Source organism: Rhinoderma darwinii, chromosome 2 (assembly GCF_050947455.1).
Source record: "Rhinoderma darwinii isolate aRhiDar2 chromosome 2, aRhiDar2.hap1, whole genome shotgun sequence".
Taxonomy (NCBI): domain Eukaryota; kingdom Metazoa; phylum Chordata; class Amphibia; order Anura; family Rhinodermatidae; genus Rhinoderma; species Rhinoderma darwinii.
The window spans coordinates 14,632,129-14,651,504 of NC_134688.1; the positions used below are offsets into that span (position 1 = coordinate 14,632,129).

Consider the following 19,376-nt stretch of genomic DNA (forward strand, 5'->3'; position numbering starts at 1 on the left):
TTACATATAGAGTGATGTACTGTATCTGATAGAGTGATGTTACATATAGAGTGATGTACTGTAACTGATAGAGTGATGTTACATATAGAGTGATGTACTGTATCTGATAGAGTGATGTTACACATAGTTACAGTACATCACTCTATATGTAACATCACTCTATGTGTAACATCACTCTATCAGATACAGTACATCACTCTATATGTAACATCACTCTATGTGTAACATCACTCTATCAGTTACAGTACATCACTCTATATGTAACATCACTCTGATAGAGTGATGTTACACATAGAGTGATGTTACATATAGAGTGATGTACTGTATCTGATAGAGTGATGTTACATATAGAGTGATGTACTGTATCTGATAGAGTGATGTTACATATAGAGTGATGTACTGTAACTGATAGAGTGATGTTACATATAGAGTGATGTTACATATAGAGTGATGCTACATATAGAGTGATGTACTGTAACTGATAGAGTGATGTTACATATAGAGTGATGTTACATATAGAGTGATGCTACATATAGAGTGATGTACTGTAACTGATAGAGTGATGTTACACATAGAGTGATGTTACATATAGAGTGATGTACTGTAACTGATAGAGTGATGTTACATATAGAGTGATGTTACATATAGAGTGATGTTACATATAGAGTGATGTACTGTAACTGATAGAGTGATGTTACATATAGAGTGATGTACTGTAACTGATAGAGTGATGTTACATATAGAGTGATGTTACATATAGAGTGATGCTACATATAGAGTGATGTACTGTAACTGATAGAGTGATGTTACACATAGAGTGATGTACTGTATCTGATAGAGTGATGTTACATATAGAGTGATGTTACATATAGAGTGATGTTACACATAGAGTGATGTAGCTATGGACATATGTCTTTTTTCAACCATGCTATTTAAATGGTAGAATGTTGACACTAATCTGTAACTAGGAGAATGAGTGATGTCACTGCTAGAATGATGTCACTGGTAGTGTAAGTAATGTATCTGATAGGATGATGTCAGAAGTTCAGTGGTGACATTTTACAAGACATTATCTTTTTTATATAGCATAGGTAAAGCCTGCAGGTCCCAATCTAGTTGACCCAGGCTGTAGCTGTGGAGGGAGCAGGAACACCCTAGTCTTGGAGGGCAACACTTCCTAAAATCAATTTTGGGTTATTGTCCCCTTAACAGAATATGACACCTATTGACAAACTTTGGATTGTTTTTTATATAAAGTCAAACTCCTATAAAGAATGATGTGTTGCTTGCAGATTCCATAAGAAATACAGCTAAGATGTCTGTTTCTTACCCACCAGTCTTTGATGTGGGAACCTTTACAGGAAAGATCAAATACAAGCTGAGGCTTCAAAACAAAGCTTCCTTTTTGATAAAATATTTAACATAATGTTGTAGATTATTTAATTCTAATGGGGAGCACGCACATAACACGCACTAAGCAGCGCACAGCAATAGAAGATGTTCACAGCTCTTCCCATCCCTCAGTTACTTCTAGGGGACTATCCGCTGCCTCAGACAGGGCTACTGTTATAGAAAAAGGGGACCACCTGCTTTTTATTTTTAAGCATTTTTTCCTGCTTAATTATAATCTATATAAGTGTGCTATACCGCCATAGAGAGCCAGGATAATACTGCCATATACCGCCCACATAATACCACCCTGGTTTTAGTTTGCTCCTGGGGTTCCCGCACAGGTCACTCTGTGATTAGCTGATTGTGAGGGTATCAGCAAATTCATAGGACAAAAATTACATGGTGCCGCAGCTCTCCACTCTAAATAATAATAATTATAATTATTATATTATTATAGGACATATCAAAAGCCTGCCTATCTATCTATCTATCTATCTATCTATCTATCTATCTATCTATCTATCTATCTATCTATCTATCTATCTATCTATCTATCTCATATCTATCTATCTATCTCATATCTATCTATCTATCTATCTCATATCTATCTATCTATCTCATATCTATCTATCTATCTATCTATCTATCTATCTATCTATCTATCTATCTATCTATCTATCTATCTATCTATCTATCTATCTAATCTATCTATCTATCTATCTATCTATCTATCTATCTATCTATCTATCTATCTATCTATCTATCTATCTATCTATCTATCTATCTATCATAATACATCTATTTTTTCTATCTATCTATCTAATATCTAATAACGTCAGCTCAGATCTTAGTTCAGAAAGATACTAAAAATAATACAATTCTCCATGCGACACTAGCTTTATAAATGGCACATGATAGATGGGGGGACCCGTTACAGATTTTTCATTGGTGCTCAGGAGCTTTAAGTTACAAAACTAACCCCAACTGAGGGACAAGGAAGCTCAGGCAGATGTAAATTGGGGGTTGATCTTTTACTAACAATTAAAGGGACAAAGAAAAGATCAGAAGTCTATTGTATTGCTTCCAGGCAATATCCCACCATAACTAGGGCTGATAAAGAGGTGACGTACACAAGTATAATGCCCCCCGAGCTGTGGTTGAGAGGAGACTGTCACTTTAGCCTTGCTGAGGCCCCATGCACACGACCGTATTTTTTCCCTCCCGTAAATACTGGCATAAATATGGGTCCTTTGTCACGTTTTTAACCCGTATTTACGGACCCGTTTTCTCTGCTTCTCTTTACACGTAGAGAGAGATATTGCACTGCACTAATCGGCAGCCCCTTCTCTATCCAGTACTGATCGCCAGCCTCTTCTCTCTATCCAGCTCTGATAGGCAGCGTCTTCTCTCTATCAGTGCTGGATAGAGAGAAGGGGCAGCCCTTTCGGGCAGAGTTTCCGCAGCAGAACGCAGCGATAGAAAGAAAAAGAAGTTCATACGTACCCTGGCCGTTGTCTTGGTGACGAGTACCTCTTTTGATATCCAGTCCGACCTCCCTGGATGACGCGGCAGTCGATGTGACTGCTGCAGCCTGTGATTCGCTGCAGCAGTCACATGGGATGAAATGTTGTCCCAGGAGGCCAGACTGGAGGAAGAAGCAGGAAGTTCTGGGTAAGTATAAACTTTTTTGTTGTTGCAGGTTTTCAAGGAAACATTAGAAATCTATATTGTGAGCGCCGCGCATGGTACTCACTGTCCAGCGGTAGTCACTGTCCAGGGTGCTGAAAGAGTTACTGCCGATCAGTGCAGCCCCTTCTCTCTATCTAGCACTGATCATTTAACTCTTTCAGCACCCTGGACAGTGACTACCGTTGGACAGTGAGTACCATAATATCGATTTCTAATTTTTCTAATTATTCAAATATTCAAATTAGGCATGAGCCTGCAGACAGGGGAATCCCCTGACGTCGCCTAGCAACGCTTCCGTAATTACGGGTGCACACACGTATCCACCCGTAATTACAGGAGCCCCATAGTCTTCTATGGGCCTGCCCGTGCCGTAATTACGGCCTGGAATAGGACATTTTCTATATTTTTCAATGGCCCGGGCACTTTCCCGTAATTACGGGCATTTTTACGGTCGTGTGCATGGGGTCTTAGTGATATCTAGAGACATATGGGCACTGGCTGTAGGATAAGTTTAGTTCAGGTATCACCATTTATCTAACCAGCGTCGTTTCCTTACTCTAGAATTCTCTGACAGCTTTCTCCTCTCCTCGAGTACCATTAAGATGAAAAATGACTCCCCGGCCTGTCTGCCCTCATAGAGCTGACATTTCACGGCCATTAGTCCAAGATTCTGCTGGCCGAGTGACTTAAACTTCAGTTGCCACTCTTTCTATTAAATAAAGCATTAATCACAGTCATTATCCCACCCTGGACTGTCAACCCCTAGCACTTCATTGTGACTGGCAAGAGAAACATGAGAAGCCTTCCATATTGTTTATAAGATTATCTATCTATCTATCTATCTATCTATCTATCTATCTATCTATCTATCTATCTATCTATCTATCTCTCTCTCTCTCTCTCTCTATCTATCTATCTATCTATCTATCTATCTATCTATCTATCTATCTATCTCATATCTATCTATCTATCTAATTATCTATCTATCTATCTATCTATCTATCTATCTATCTATCTATCTATCTATCTATCTATCATCTATCTATCTATCTATCTATCTATCTATCTATCTATCTATCTATCTATCTATCTATCTATCTATCTATCTATCTATCTCATATCTATCTATCTCCTATCTATCTATCTATCTATCTATCTATCTATCTATCTATCTATCTATCTATCTATCTATCTATCTATCTATCTATCTATCTATCTATCTCATATCTATCTATCTATCTATCTATCTATCTATCTATCTATCTATCTATCTATCTATCTATCTATCTATCTATCTATCTATCTATCTATCTATCTATCTATCTATCATAATAATTCAAGTAAATGTAGAAAAACTTTCCCTGTCATCGCACATTGAAAATGAATGCTTCCCATCATGCACAGGGAGAGGTGAGATAGCCGCTAGTCAGGAGAGGTTTGTCAACATCAAACCGGCCACGAGCATCAAACTAAACTTAATAAAAATGTAAATGTACTGTACATCTGGAACCATAATCCCAAATTTCTCACATAACAACAAAGCTGATTTGCGTGTCAATGTAAGAGCGTTGAGGAAATGCCAGATGCACGCATTGGAAATTCCTGTTCTGCATGCTATGTGGCACTTGCCGACCGCGTCCGACTTTTTAATCAGCTCCCTTTAAAGTTTACACAGTGCTCTTGACTTTTCCTGGCAGCGTGGTAAATACAATTACACACAATAATGGCGCACCACGGCGTACGGCTCCGACAATAATCCCCGGCATCTTTGTTCCTGTCCCTCTATATAAAATCTGCAAATTTACTGTTTTGAGTTTGGAGGGTTAGTTTTACTGCACCGGTGGCCTTTTCAATGAGCCGAGAGCTCGGTAATGAAGGGATAAGTATATCTGGCCATGGTACGGACAGGTTGTTAATGTACTGGGCAGAAGAGGCCCAGGGTTAGAAATAGGACATTACATTCCAGTGCAGATCATGGCCAACTTTTTGTTTTTATAGAATGCTCAGATTGTTGTAATTGTTTAGCAGGCCATGACGCAGAGACATTTGACTGCCAATGGCTTTATAGTTTGTAGCCAATCTCATTCTATACGTGCCAGAAAAAGCAAATGATAGAAAGTTCTATGGACAATGCCGTTTTACATTCTTTGAGTGGGCAATAGAAAGCAAGAGTTTCTGGGGTCAGGAAAAAGTTACTCCATGACATACGAGTACTGTGACTATGAGAGATAAAGGTGAAAAGGACATATCACCAGAAGAGGACATTATAGTTAAAACAGAATTTTCGATGAGCCTACTCATATGTATATGTAAATATGAAATATTCCAGTGTTTATATGAGTCACTAGAGGACACACATTAGGCTGACATTTCCTGTCTAAGGCAATTACCTTTTCAGCTTTGCTGTGTAGACTGGAAGAGGGTCAGCAGAGTCATCTCTTTACTATTACAGAACAGGCTCAGCAGAGTAATCTCATTGACATTAGAGGGCAGGGTCTCCAGAGTCAGGTCATTACCATTACAGGACGGGCTCAGCAGAGTCATCACATTACCATTAGAGGTCAGCAGTCATCTAGTTATCATTATAGGGTGGGGGATTTGATGACAGCTCTGTTAAGCTACTGGAAGCCTAGCTAAGGCAGAATAGCAACACTATATTCACAAATAAGTCTCCCTTGGTCTTCGGCGGGGAGGGACAATACTCCATCTCCTACTTTCCATTGTAAATTATTGCAATTTTTGAACATATTCAATACATTTTAATTCTATTCAATTATATTTTGGAGCCTATATAAGTCTATGGACAGTTTTCTGACCATTAACACCAATTCACCCATTCATTGCAGCTGCCATAAAGCACACACACCTTGCTGCACTGTCCATTCCACATTAGATAGCAAAGTGGCAGGTTTGATGATGACGATTATGATGACTGTGTTGGACAAGATATGGGAACCAAATAATTGTGTCGAAAAATGAAAACCTACCAGGGGCAGATATGCTTCTACTGTGGACAGCAGGGAGCAGGTGACGCCGCTGCTGCTGCTGTAGACCTAGGGCAAACTCAGTGGGGGTGGCAGAAATGTTGCGATTGTTGCTGTTGGTTGTTTCGCGTGGACATCTATCCTGTGGGAATTTTTCTCCACATCGGTAGCCGACAAAACCATCGCACTGTGCAAGCTCTTCAGGCAAAAATGTAGCAACTAGAGCAATGTGAGCAAGACCGTCCTCCTCCCCATCGTCATTCTAGTAGCCATGATCATTATCGCCGGGCATTATGGTCAACATCTTCATCTACTGCTTCTCCTGCTACACTGACTACTCCTTCTCATCCATTTCATTATCAATCATCTATAACGGAAGGTTTTGGCAAGAAGCAACCATACACGCCCAGTAATCCGCTTGTGTGCCAACAGAACCCCCACTTGTCCAAGTTGCTGTTGGTGAAGTCGCTGCCGTACCATTTAGTGGACTCCACTGCCTTTAGGCAACTAATGGTGTGCACTCAGCCTCAACAGCGGATACCTAGCCACCATTATTTCTCAAAGAACGCCATCCCTGCCTTGTACTCTAATATGGCGGAGAACGTTGGCCGCTCCTTGTAATTGTCGCTGTGCAGAAAGGTGTATGCCACGACCAACACGTGGAGCAGCAATTATGGTCAGGGACTGTACGGTCTTTCATGGCTCACTGGGTCAATGTGTAAAGGATCTGCCAGGCACAGCTTCGGGGTTAACGCCCATAGATAATCAGTCTGCACCTGCTTCTATGTCTGTGAGACTGACTCCATCTTCCACCACTCAGGGTGGCAGGCTTAGGAGTGGGAGAACCTATCACAGCCTGGCCAGACGGAGCTAGCTCCCGCCCTCTGTCTATTTATACCTGCCTTTCCTGTTCCTCCTTTGCTTGTGATTCTTCTCATTTGGTTTCCTGGCCCTGCTGCAACTTCTTGTACCATTGTCCTTGTTTCATATTGACCCCGGCTTGCTGACTACTCTCCTGCTCTGCGTTTGGTACCTCGTACACTCCTGGTTTGACACGGCTTGTTCACTACTCTTCTGCTCTGCGTTTAACACCTCGTACTCTCCTGGTTTGACTCGGCTTGTTCACTTCTCTTGTTGCTCACGGTGTTGCCGTGGGCAACTGCCCCTTTCTCCCCCTGGCTCAGTGTAGCCTTGTCTGTTTGTCTGTTGTGCACTTATTGAGCGTAGGGACCGTCGCCCAGTTGTACCCCGTCGTCTAGGGCGGGTCGTTGCAAGTAGGCAGGGACTGAGTGGTGGGTAGATTAGGGCTCACTTGTCTGTCTCCCCACCCCCGTCATTACACAATGATTTGCATAGCGGTGGTGACGGTGCACCACCACAATAGGCCAGATGCTAGTGACACCTCCACGGTTGTGCAGGTCTGGTTCCGACACCAGGCGCTTATCTACCTCCAGAAGATCTTCCCATCTCCAACAGCAACAGGAAAAATGTTGCTACCTCTCCCCGTCCCTCCATTCCTATGTGTAAGCTGAAGCGCTGTAATGCTGTCTTACACATGATGAGCCTGGTGGTGAGAAGTCACCCAACAGGTCAGTGCATCGAGCAGCGAATTTCTTGCTGGATGTCTCCTCGCCAACTACAACTGGGCAATGTAGTCGGCAACAATGGCAGGGACATTGTGGCTACACTGCATTTGGGGAATATAACACAAGCTCCCGGCATGGTGCACGTCATAAATTTGGTGGTGAAATGTATCATGACTTGCAGAAGGCACTGACCATGTCCAGAAAAGTGTCTGCACCATTAAGTCTTTCTTATGTGGCTAAGGATGCCCTCCAGAATGGCCTGCCTTCGCAACGCTTGATCTGCGTAAAGCGGTCAATGATTACATCATGCACCAGACCACCAGGGAGTTCGGACACGCTGGCGAGCATCATGGCAGGCTGCTTGGTTGTTTACGCGGTGACAAGCGTATCGTTAGCATCAAGCACATGGATGTCTATTGTATAGCCATGTTTTTAGATCCTCGCTATAAAAGCAAAATTAGGATTTTTTTTACCTGCTTTCCAATAGGGAGGCAAAATTGGCGTATTACCAGGTTATGCTATGTACCCAGCTTGCAGCAGCTTTCGCCTACCAGACACCTTGCCGGCGCATGACTGGACAGGGGGCCCATCTTCGCTCCCCGATGAGTTGGCGCTCCGCCCCCTCTCCCAGCGCTACTGCTACAAGTAGCTGCAGCCAATGCACATCAGCAAACGTATATGAACCGCCTGAAGAACTAGGCTCAGTTGTATCTACAGTAGACTGTTCCCCTTCTCCATCAGTACCCTGAGCCCTGGCCCCAAGAACTCCTTGGTCAGCAGATTGGACCAGTGGCAGGAACTGGCCCAGTTTGCCATCCATGTCCTGTCTTGTTCACCCTCCCGTGTACTGTCAGAGAGGGTACTCAGTGCGGCAGGTGGCGTCGTCACACCGAAGCAAACAAAATTGTCCCAAGCGTGGGAAAGATTATATTTGTGAAATTTTAATGTACCTTGACAAAGACTTTATTAAAACCGAGGATCATGGGAGTGCAAGTGAGTAATTTTACAGTATGTTTACCGGATGCCCCTTTTATTTTTTGTTAGATTTTTGAAGTTGAACCTTTAGTTAACTTTGAATAATTACTGATAGTCATCTTGTCTTCTCTTTTACAGTCTTCATAACACACAACGTACAAAACCGAAGGAACAAGTCCGCGACACGATGCATTATCTGTTTACGCAATTGTTAAAATGATATCAGAAAATGTTACGGGCAGGAATAGTGATTATCTCAAGCACGGGACACAGCGTGTGAAATGTTAAAGATATTAAAATATTTAAACTGACAGCAAAATAAATATTTTTTTTCATTTTAAATGTTGTAGTTATTTTTTTTTAAGTTTTAAAAACTTCCCTGAGAGCGGCCATATTGAACGAATACCCTCCTGTATTGAGATCTGCAGGTTGGAGACCGCAGGTACATAGCGTATAGGACATGCCCCAACCTTTTGTAGGTTGCGAGTCACTTTAAAAAAGAACTGTTGTGCCGCACTGAATCTTAAAAGGGAAAAAGCCTATTATAGGCTTTAGCAAGAGTGAGATGGCTCTGCTAACCCCACCTACTAAGAATAATGAAATGACTCTGTCCTCTAACGATAATGAAATTACTCTGCTATCCCTCCCTCTAATGATTATGAGATGACTCTGCTTACTCAGTCCTCTAACAATAATGAGATGACTCTGCGAATCCCACCCTCTTATGATACTGAGATTACTCTGCTGACTCTGTCTCCTAACAATAATAAGTGGTGACTCTGCTGACCCCCGCTCTCTAATGATAAGAAGATGATTCTGCTAAATCTGTCTTCTCTGCTCATTCCGCCCGCTAACAATAATGAAATTACTCTGCTGATCCCGCCCTCTAATGATAATGAGATGACTCTGCAGACTTTGTTCTCTAACGATAATCAGATGACACTGCTGATCCCACCCTCTAATGATTGTGAGATGGCTCTGCTGACTCTCTGCTCTAACGATAATTAGGTAACTCTGCTGATCCCATCCTCTAACCATACTAAGATGACTCTGCTCATCTTTTCCTCTAATGATAATGAGAACTCTGCTTATTCTGTCCTAGTCTACACAGTAAAGATGAATAGTGAGTTACAGTAAACAGGTAATTTCAACTTATTGTGTGTGCACTAGTTAGTGCCCAGGGTGAAAAATGAAATATTTCAGATTTGTTTTAATATCTATAGTCACATGAAATAAATAAATAAAAAAACACATCAAAATTGTGAACACTTTTTACATGGAGTGTAGCATAAATTAAATAAATACATAAGATTACCAGGTTTCTTTACCCTTCGAGTGAAATGTGATGTCATTTTCTATGACCCTCCATTAACTCGGTACCAAAACCGCTGCATTCATGGAATTTTACTATACACAATATTTTATACACTTTTGTATTATAAATGTGACGATTTATGTTACTTTAAGGCAATGCTGGTAATGTGTGCGTGTGTGTGTGTGTGGGTGTGTGTGTGCGTGTGCATGGGGGTGGGTGTGTGTGTGCGCGTGTCTGTGTGTGTGTGGGGGGGGGGGGGTTGAACTTTTTGTTTCCAGTAATTTTGGAAAACATTTGAATTGCACATAATTGGTTGATGGACACTAAACACAATGATTTGCAAAATATTCTATTTTGGTCCATTAAGGATAATGATAATGCATTATAAAGATGCAAAACAAAACAAACCGGTAAAGAAGGAACATTGTAGATGATTACTGGTGCACATTCTGACTAATAGAGTGAGCTCTGCTACATGCAACCCTAACAAGAGTCATTTATCTAAAGCCACGAGACAAACCGTCATTATCTTGAAGCTGTCAAGTAAATATGTACAATGCTACATCTGTATCTGGTATTCTCTGCTAAAAGAAAAAGTATAAAGATGTAGCAGTGTTGAGTTTGTCATTTGTCACAGCTCATCTTTGTTTTCAAATGGGATTGCTCAGGAACAAGACCATCCTTAAGTTGGATATTGCACTGTGTGCTACCTTCGGTTATCACACCCCCTCCTAGTGGTGTGTTGTCGTAGTGCCTAATTATAAGCACCATACTATATGGTGCCTAAATACCAGTGCCGTATTTTGGCCGAATAGCAGTTCCATAAAGTTGCCAAAATAACAGTGCTGCCAATATACACTGCAAAAATAATATACAATACAGTACCACACAATGCCTAAGTAAATACCGCCATACAGTGCTCACATATCATTATATAGTGAGCAAATAACACCTCCATATATAAAGTAATCTAATAAGGGCGCTATACTAGGTCGAAATATTACTGCTATACAAACAATATTAGGATTTTTGTTGTTCGCAAGCCTCAGGTGCCAGGCCATCTATACGGTCCCCTCAGGAGGAGCAGCCAATGGGCTCCGTCCAAATTCCCTATTATGGCAAATGGATTGTAAAGACGAGGTTCCCTGGTTTAGGACTTTCCCAGATCAGCCAGAGTGGACATGGGCTGTTGCTCTGGCTGACACGGCATGAAAAATGTTATAGCCTGTATTATTCCCCAGAGCTGCAATCACAACTCTGCTGTTTCCTATTTGAAACAATCTTGTTGACAACACTAACCGCTTAGCTCTACTCCTATCCTGCAGTGGATGGGGATGGGGCTATTACTTTTTTTTTCTACATCAGATTACTGGTGCATTACAGGGTAGGCTAAACGTTCAAAAATTCAAATTGACAGGGAAAACACTGAGCAAAGACTAAGGCCCCATGCACACGACTGTAAAAAATCTCCGTAATTACGGACCCGTTCAGTTCCATTGGCCGCGGACACCTTTCTGTATCGCTTCGGAAGGGTGTCCATGCCGTAGAACTGTGCCGTGAATTATGGAGCATGTCCTACTTTTTGTATTTCACGGTCCGTGGTCCCATACTTTGGCTGTTTGAATGAGGCCAAAGTAAGTAGGGAATGCTGGAAGATTTCAGCTCTGAAACCTTCAGAACTGTGAATGCAGCTCTGGAATATAATACAGGCTGTAACTCAGGATCAGTACAGGATAAGTAATGTAATGTATGTACACAGTGACTCCACCAGCAGAATAGTGAGTGCAGCTCTGGAGTATAATACAGGATGTAACTGAGGATCAGTACAGGATAAGTAATGTAATGTATGTACACAGTGACTCCACCAGCAGAATAGTGAGTGCAGCTCTGGTGTAATGCCGGGGTAGGGAGACAGACAGGTGAGCCCTAATCTACCCGCCACTCAGTCCCTGCCTACTTGCAACGGCCCGTCCTAGGCAACGGCATACAACTGGGCGACGGTACCTACGCTCACTATGTGCACGACAGACAAACAGACAAGGGTACACAGAATCTAGGGGAATGGGGCAGTTGCCCACGGCAACACCGTGAGCAACAAGAGTAGTGAACGAGCCGAGTCAAACCAGGAGTGTGCGTGGTACCAAACGAAGAGCAGGAGAATAGTAAACGAGCCGAGTCAAACCAGGAGTGTACGAGGTACCAAACCCAGAGCAGGAGAGTAGTGAACGAGCCGAGTCAAACCTGGAGTGTACGAGGTACCAAACGCAGAGCAGGAGAGTAGTCAGTAAGCCAGGGTCTATATGGAGCAGAGGACAAAAGTACAAGCAGCAGCAGCAGCAGAGCCAGGAAACATACAGAATCACAGGCAAAGGAGGAGCAGGAAGTGAAGGTATAAATAGACAGAGGGCGGGAGCTAGCTCCGTCTGGCGAGGCTGTGATAGGCTCTCCCACTCCTCAGCCTCTCAGCCTGATTGGTAGAAAAAGGGGGTCACTCGATCAGACTTAGGAGCAGGTGCAGACTGACTAACCACGGGCGTCGACACTGTGTCTGGCAGATCCTTTACATCTGGAGTATAATACAGGATGTAACTCAAGATCAGTACAGGATAAGTAATGTAATGTATGTACACAGTGACTCCACCAGCAGAATAGTGAGTGCAGCTCTGGAATATCAAGATCAGTACAGGATAAGCGATACAATTGATGTGACTTTTTTTTTACATAGAATAATTATATATGTGAACTGTCAAATGTAGTAGTACCAGCTAAAAAAAAAAATGTGTTTGTTTTTTTGTGTTGTTTTTTTTTTGTTACATGTTTTGTGGATTTATCTGAACATCCAGGGAATTTTTGTATTGAATGTTTTATATATGAATAAAAAAAAAATTTAATGAGCAAAAAAAAATATTGTAAGATGTGATCACCCGAGCATCTTAGTTATTTTTGCGCCCTCCTCTAGTACTTTGTTATTGCTGAGAAACAACCACAGCTGAGAAATACAAGGGATTAAAGAGAACCACCACAAATACAAATACCCCTTTACTGCACCTTACTGATATGAAAAGCCTTATTGTTGTGTGACACGATTACTGGAGTTACAGTCCTGAATCTCTTGTGCTCCAGTGTCCCCATGACACATCCTCCTGTCCTATGCTCCGGAAGTTCAGTGTTGTCATTGTGTGAGTCTAAATCACCATCCACATCAATGTCCACATACTAACTAGATTAAATAATGCTAGTTACGATATGGACAATGATACAAACAGGGATTTGGATATTCACATTCCATATCACAATGTACAAGAGTTCAGGACAATAGGGACGTCATAGGGACAGAAAATAGAGCGGCCGACATCTGGACATAACATGATATCCGTGTATTTGAGATGTTCATCTCAACTAAATTATCTGAAGGCTTGTTAGCTGAGACATCAGGCAAAACGAAAAGATGATCTACGCAGTTTTGATTATGAATATATAGAAAATAATAAAATGCTTCAACGTTTTTGCCAGTTGTTACAAATCATGGACTTACCTTACAACGAGGTTCTGGAATGTTCTGCCATGGTCATCTACATGACTATTTCCCAAGGATGTCTATTCTGATGTCACTTATCGAGATGCCTAATAAGAAGAAAAAGAAGAAACAGGTTATTTAGGCGACTGCTGACCTTCACAGTTATATAAAACTAAAAGTAATCTAATATAAGAGAACTTTCATATATAGGATAGAAACTCCCAGAGTCAGGCTGAAGCCCCTAAAGCCCCAATACTCATAGGAATATATTAGATGTAAAGAAGATAATAGTTAATTATCTGATCGTGAAAAGGAACAATCAGAGATTTATCAGTAATGATGTAAGATGGATTCATTTAGAAGTCGAAGAAAAAGGTCAAGTTTATTAAGCTGGCGCACGTGGTATACAATATTTGTCACAATTAAGGCCACATGCACACGGCTGTGCCCGTAATCACAGCCCGTGATTCCGCGCACGGCCGGCCGCGGGCCGCAGCCCACATTTTTGTGCTGTTTTCCCATACAAAGTATGGGAGTACGGCCCGTAAAAAACGAAAAGTAGGACGTGCTCCATAATTCCCGGCACGGTTTTACGGCACGGACACCTATCCGAAGCGATATGGAAAGGTGTCCATGGCCAATAGAACCGGGTTGGACCGTATTACGGTCCACAATTACGAAGATTTTTTATGGTGGTGTGCATGGGGCCTTAGACACATTACTCTTTCATGCTCCAGCAAATCGCATTCATTTGCGCTGAAGAATGTTGCACGTCGTTAATTAATTTGGTGTCTTTTATGACTTTACTTAGCCACACACTTTTCTCAGGAACCTTTCAGAAACCAAATAGATTTGCACGCTATTATATTCTTGTATACAAGGAGTAGTATTATAGTAGTTATATTCTTGTATATAGGAGCCGTATTATAGTAGTTATATTCTTGTATATAGGGACAGTATTATAGTAGTTATATTCTTGTACATAGGGGCAGTATTATAGTAGTTATATTCTTGTATATAGGAGCAGTATTATAGTAGTTATATTCTTGTATATAGGAGCAGTATTATAGTAGTTATATTCTTGTACATAGGGGCAGTATTATAGTAGTTATATTCTTGTATATAGGAGCAGTATTATAGTAGTTATATTCTTGTACATAGGGGCAGTATTATAGTAGTTATATTCTTGTATATAGGAGCAGTATTATAGTAGTTATATTATTGTATATAGGGGCAGTATTATAGTAGTTATATTCTTGTATGTAGGGGGCAGTATTATAGTAGTTATATTCTTGTATATAGGAGGCAGTATTATAGTAGTTATATTCTTGTATATAGGGGCAGTATTATAGTAGTTATATTTTTGTATATAGGGGCAGTATTATAGTCATTATATTCTTGTATATAGGAGCAGTATTATAGTAGTTATATTCTTGTATATAAGAGCAGTATTATAGTAGTTATATTCTTGTACATAGGGGCAGTATTATAGTAGTTATATTCTTGTATATAGGAGCAGTATTATAGCAGTTATATTCTTCTATATAGGGGCAGTATTATAGTAGTTATATTCTTGTATATAGAGGGCAGTATTATAGTAGTTATATTCTTGTATATGGAAGCAGTATTATAGTAGTTATATTCTTGTATATAGGGGCAGTATTATAGTAGTTATATTCTTATATATAGAAGCAGTATTATAGTAGTTCTATTCTTGTATATAGGAGGCAGTATTATAGTTGTTATATTCTTGTATATAGGGGGCAGTGTTATAGTAGTTATATTCTTATATATAGGATCAGTATTATAGTAGTTATTTTCTTGTATATAGGAGCAGTATTATAGTAGTTATATTCTTGTATATAGGAGCAGTATTATAGTAGTTATATTCTTGTATATAGGGGCAGTGTTATAGTAGTTATATTCTTATATATAGGATCAGTATTATAGTAGTTATATTCTTGTATATAGGAGCAGTATTAAAGTAGTTATATTCTTGTATATAGGGGCAGTGTTATAGTAGTTATATTCTTATATATAGGATCAGTATTATAGTAGTTATATTCTTGTATATAGTAGCAGTATTAAAGTAGTTATATTCTTGTATATAGGAGCAGTATTATAGTAGTTATATTCTTGTACATAGCGGCAGTATTATAGTAGTTATATTCTTGTATATAGGAGCAGTATTATAGTAGTTATATTCTTGTACATAGGGGCAGTATTATAGTAGTTATATTCTTATATATAGGAGCAGTATTATAGTAGTTATATTCTTGTATATAGGAGCAGTATTATAGCAGTTATATTCTTCTATATAAGGGCAGTATTATAGTAGTTATATTCTTGTATATAGCAGCAGTATTATAGTAGTTATATTCTTGTATATAGGGGCAGTGTTATAGTAGTTATATTCTTATATATAGGATCAGTATTATAGTAGTTATATTCTTGTATATAGGAGCAGTATTAAAGTAGTTATATTCTTGTATATAGGAGCAGTATTATAGTAGTTATATTCTTGTACATAGCGGCAGTATTATAGTAGTTATATTCTTGTATATAGGAGCAGTATTATAGTAGTTATATTCTTGTACATAGGGGCAGTATTATAGTAGTTATATTCTTATATATAGGAGCAGTATTATAGTAGTTATATTCTTGTATATAGGAGCAGTATTATAGCAGTTATATTCTTCTATATAGGGGCAGTATTATAGTAGTTATATTCTTGTATATAGGGGGCAGTATTATAGTAGTTATATTTTTGTATATAGGGGCAGTATTATAGTCATTATATTCTTGTATATAGGGGCAGTATTATAGTAGTTATATTATTGTACATAGGAGCAGTATTATAGTATTTATATTCTTGTATAAAGGGGGCAGTATTATAGTAGTTATATTCTTGTATATAGGGGCAGTATTATAGTAGTTATATTCTTGTATATAGGGGCAGTATTATAGTAGTTATATTCCTGTGTATAGGAGCAGTATTATAGTAGTTCTATTCTTGTATATAGGAGGCAGTATTATAGTAGTTCTATTCTTGTATATAGAAGCAGTATTATAGTAGTTATATTCTTGTATATAGGAGGCAGTATTATAGTAGATACATTCTTGTATATAGGGGCAGAATTATAGTAGTTATATTCTTGTATATAGGGGGGTATTATAGTAGTTATATTCTTGTATATAGGGGGCAGTATTATAGTAGTTATATTCTTGTATATAGAAGCAGTATTATAGTAGTTATATTCCTGTATATAGGGGGCAGTATTATAGTAGTTATATTCTTGTATATAGGGGGCAGTATTATAGTAATTATATTCTTGTATATAGGGGGCAGTATTATAGTAGTTATATTCTTGTATATAGGGGGCAGTATTATAGTAGTTATATTCTTGTATATAGGGGGCAGTATTATAGTAGTTATATTCTTGTATATAGGGGCAGTATTATAGTAGTTATATTCTTGTATATAGGGGGCAGTATTATAGTAGTTATATTCTTGTATATAGGAGCAGTATTATAGTAGTTATATTCTTGTACATAGGGGCAGTATTATAGTAGTTATATTCTTGTACATAGGGGCAGTACTATAGTAGTTATATTCTTGTACATAGGGGCTGTATTATAGTAGTTATATTCTTGTATATAGGGGCAGTATTATAGTAGTTATAATCTTGTATATAGGAGGCAGTATTATAGTAGATACATTCCTGTATATAGGGGCAGAATTATAGTAGTTATATTCTTGTATATAGGGGCAGTATTATAGTAGTTATAATCTTGTATATAGGAGGCAGTATTATAGTAGATACATTCCTGTATATAGGGGCAGAATTATAGTAGTTATATTCTTGTATATAGGGCAGTATCATAGCGTACCATGATGGGAAGAACATTCGAGATATAAAGCCTATTTTTGTTTACATATGTTTGATATATTTAGCATGGAAATGATGACTGTTTACCATTCATGACTAGAATACAATGTCTTTAACCCCTCAACATCAGCTAATTAGAGTTATTTGTGAACTTCCATTATTATTAATTGAGTATAAAAACTTGTCTAGCACAATATGCAGCTTGTCACGTTCTACTCCTCTGTATCCATCAGATTTATTCTTCTCTTGTACTAAACGATAATCCTTCCAGCTAATCATCTACATCCCGTTTACAAATTCAGGATTAAGAAAACAGCTTGTAAAATACATAACGTAGCTGGGAGGGGTGCGTGTTTCTCTAGACAAAAAAAATGGGCCCTGGTGGTCCGCTTCTCCGACTGCACAAATTCTTTCGTCGCTTCGGGGTCTTGGAAGTCGCATGTTGGAAAGCACACTGGAGATGTCGGCGCGTATTTACTCGTAATATTCAATAGATTTTATTTCCACCCTAGGTAATGCGCTTCCCAAATTTATCTGGTGAAGAATGGAAGTCCCCAGGATATAGATACGTACATAGACAACCACAGGAGCAAAACTGTGAGCATTTCCAAAAACACTGAAGGCCTTTTCTTCTTCCTTCACATGAAATAAATTGTGTGTCATGTTAAGATCATAATATATTTTTTATGCCGTTTGTTGACCAAAAGCCAAATAAAATGTCTGGTGGCCACGTCTGGCCAAGAAGAACAGTTTTACAACTGAGTCAAGTAAAATAATTTATTTTAGTAAATGCCCTGGTGACCAATTGTGCAAAAATACTCCAAAATAAGTATTACAGATGCTACCGATTGTACAAGAAACTGACTTTAACCCCTTAATGACCGCCGTATGGTGCTTTCACGGTGCCCGTTCAGGGTCGTTTTTCCACCTTATCACGGCGGCACATCAGAAGATATTTTTCCGCATCGGCGGGGTGCTCCTGAAGCCCAGACTGCTGCTAACAGCCTCGGGCTTCAGCGAAACAATCGGAGACCAATAGCAGTGGTCTCCGATCACATTTAACCGCTCAGATGCGGCGATCAATAGCGATCGCCGCATCTGAGTGGCTTTAGAGGGAGGGTGCTGCCTCTCACACCCCACCGGCACTCAGAGATGCAATCGAGTGGGTGCCGATGGTTTTTATGGCAGTCAGGGACCTAACAAACCTGTTGACCTGTTAGGCCATGACAGAGGCCACTGACAGGCAATAATACACTGCAATACAGAAGTATTGCAGTGTATTATAAAAGCGATCAGATGATCGCACAGTAAAGTTCCCTAGTTGGGACTAAAAAAAAAAGGTAAACAAAAGTTTAGTCAAGTTTATAATAAATAAATTAAAATCCCAAGTAAAAAATAAAAATAAAAACACACTTTTTCCCCTTACAAAATACTTTATTATGAAAAAAAGTCAAAACGTACACATATTTGGTATCGCCGTGTCAGTAACGACCCCAACTATAAAACGATTGCATTATTAAGCCTGCACGGTGAACACCGTAAAAAATAAAATAAAAAACCACGCCAGAATTGCTGTTTTCTGTTCATCCTGCCTTCAAAAAAATTTGTACTCCAAAATGGTACCAATAAAAAATAGAAGTCATCCCGAAAAAAAAAGCCCTAATACAACTGCATGGGCAGAAAAAGAAAAAAGTTATGGCTCTTAAAATATGGCAACACAAAAACAAATAAATTAGAAAAAAAGTGTTTTTACTGCATAAAAGTAGGAAAACAAACAAACAAACAAAAAAAATAGATAAATTTGGTATCCTCGAAATCGTAACGACCCGCTGAATAAAGTTACTATGTTATTTATATTGCACAGTAAACAGCGTAAATTTAAGACACAAAAAAGTGTGGCAAAATTTCAGGGTTTTTTCCTATTGCCCCACCAAAAAAAGTTAATAAAAGTTAATCAATAAATTATATGTACCCCAAAAGTGATGCTATTAAAAAATACAACTTGTCCCGCAAAAAACAAGACCTCAT

The 19,376-nt window shown here is 39.3% G+C and overlaps 1 protein-coding gene across 8 annotated transcripts in view; it reads right to left on the reverse strand.

Annotated features, from left to right (window-relative positions):
- TENM4 (teneurin transmembrane protein 4) overlaps positions 1–19,376 on the reverse strand; it is a 1,217,405-nt gene that overhangs the window by 1,010,831 nt on the left and 187,198 nt on the right. For all 8 annotated transcript variants that reach the window (XM_075851385.1, XM_075851380.1, XM_075851378.1 and 5 more), the window contains one exon: positions 13,477–13,565. The gene's annotated coding sequence lies outside the window, so the exon portion shown is untranslated. The remainder of the gene's footprint in view (positions 1–13,476; positions 13,566–19,376) is intronic.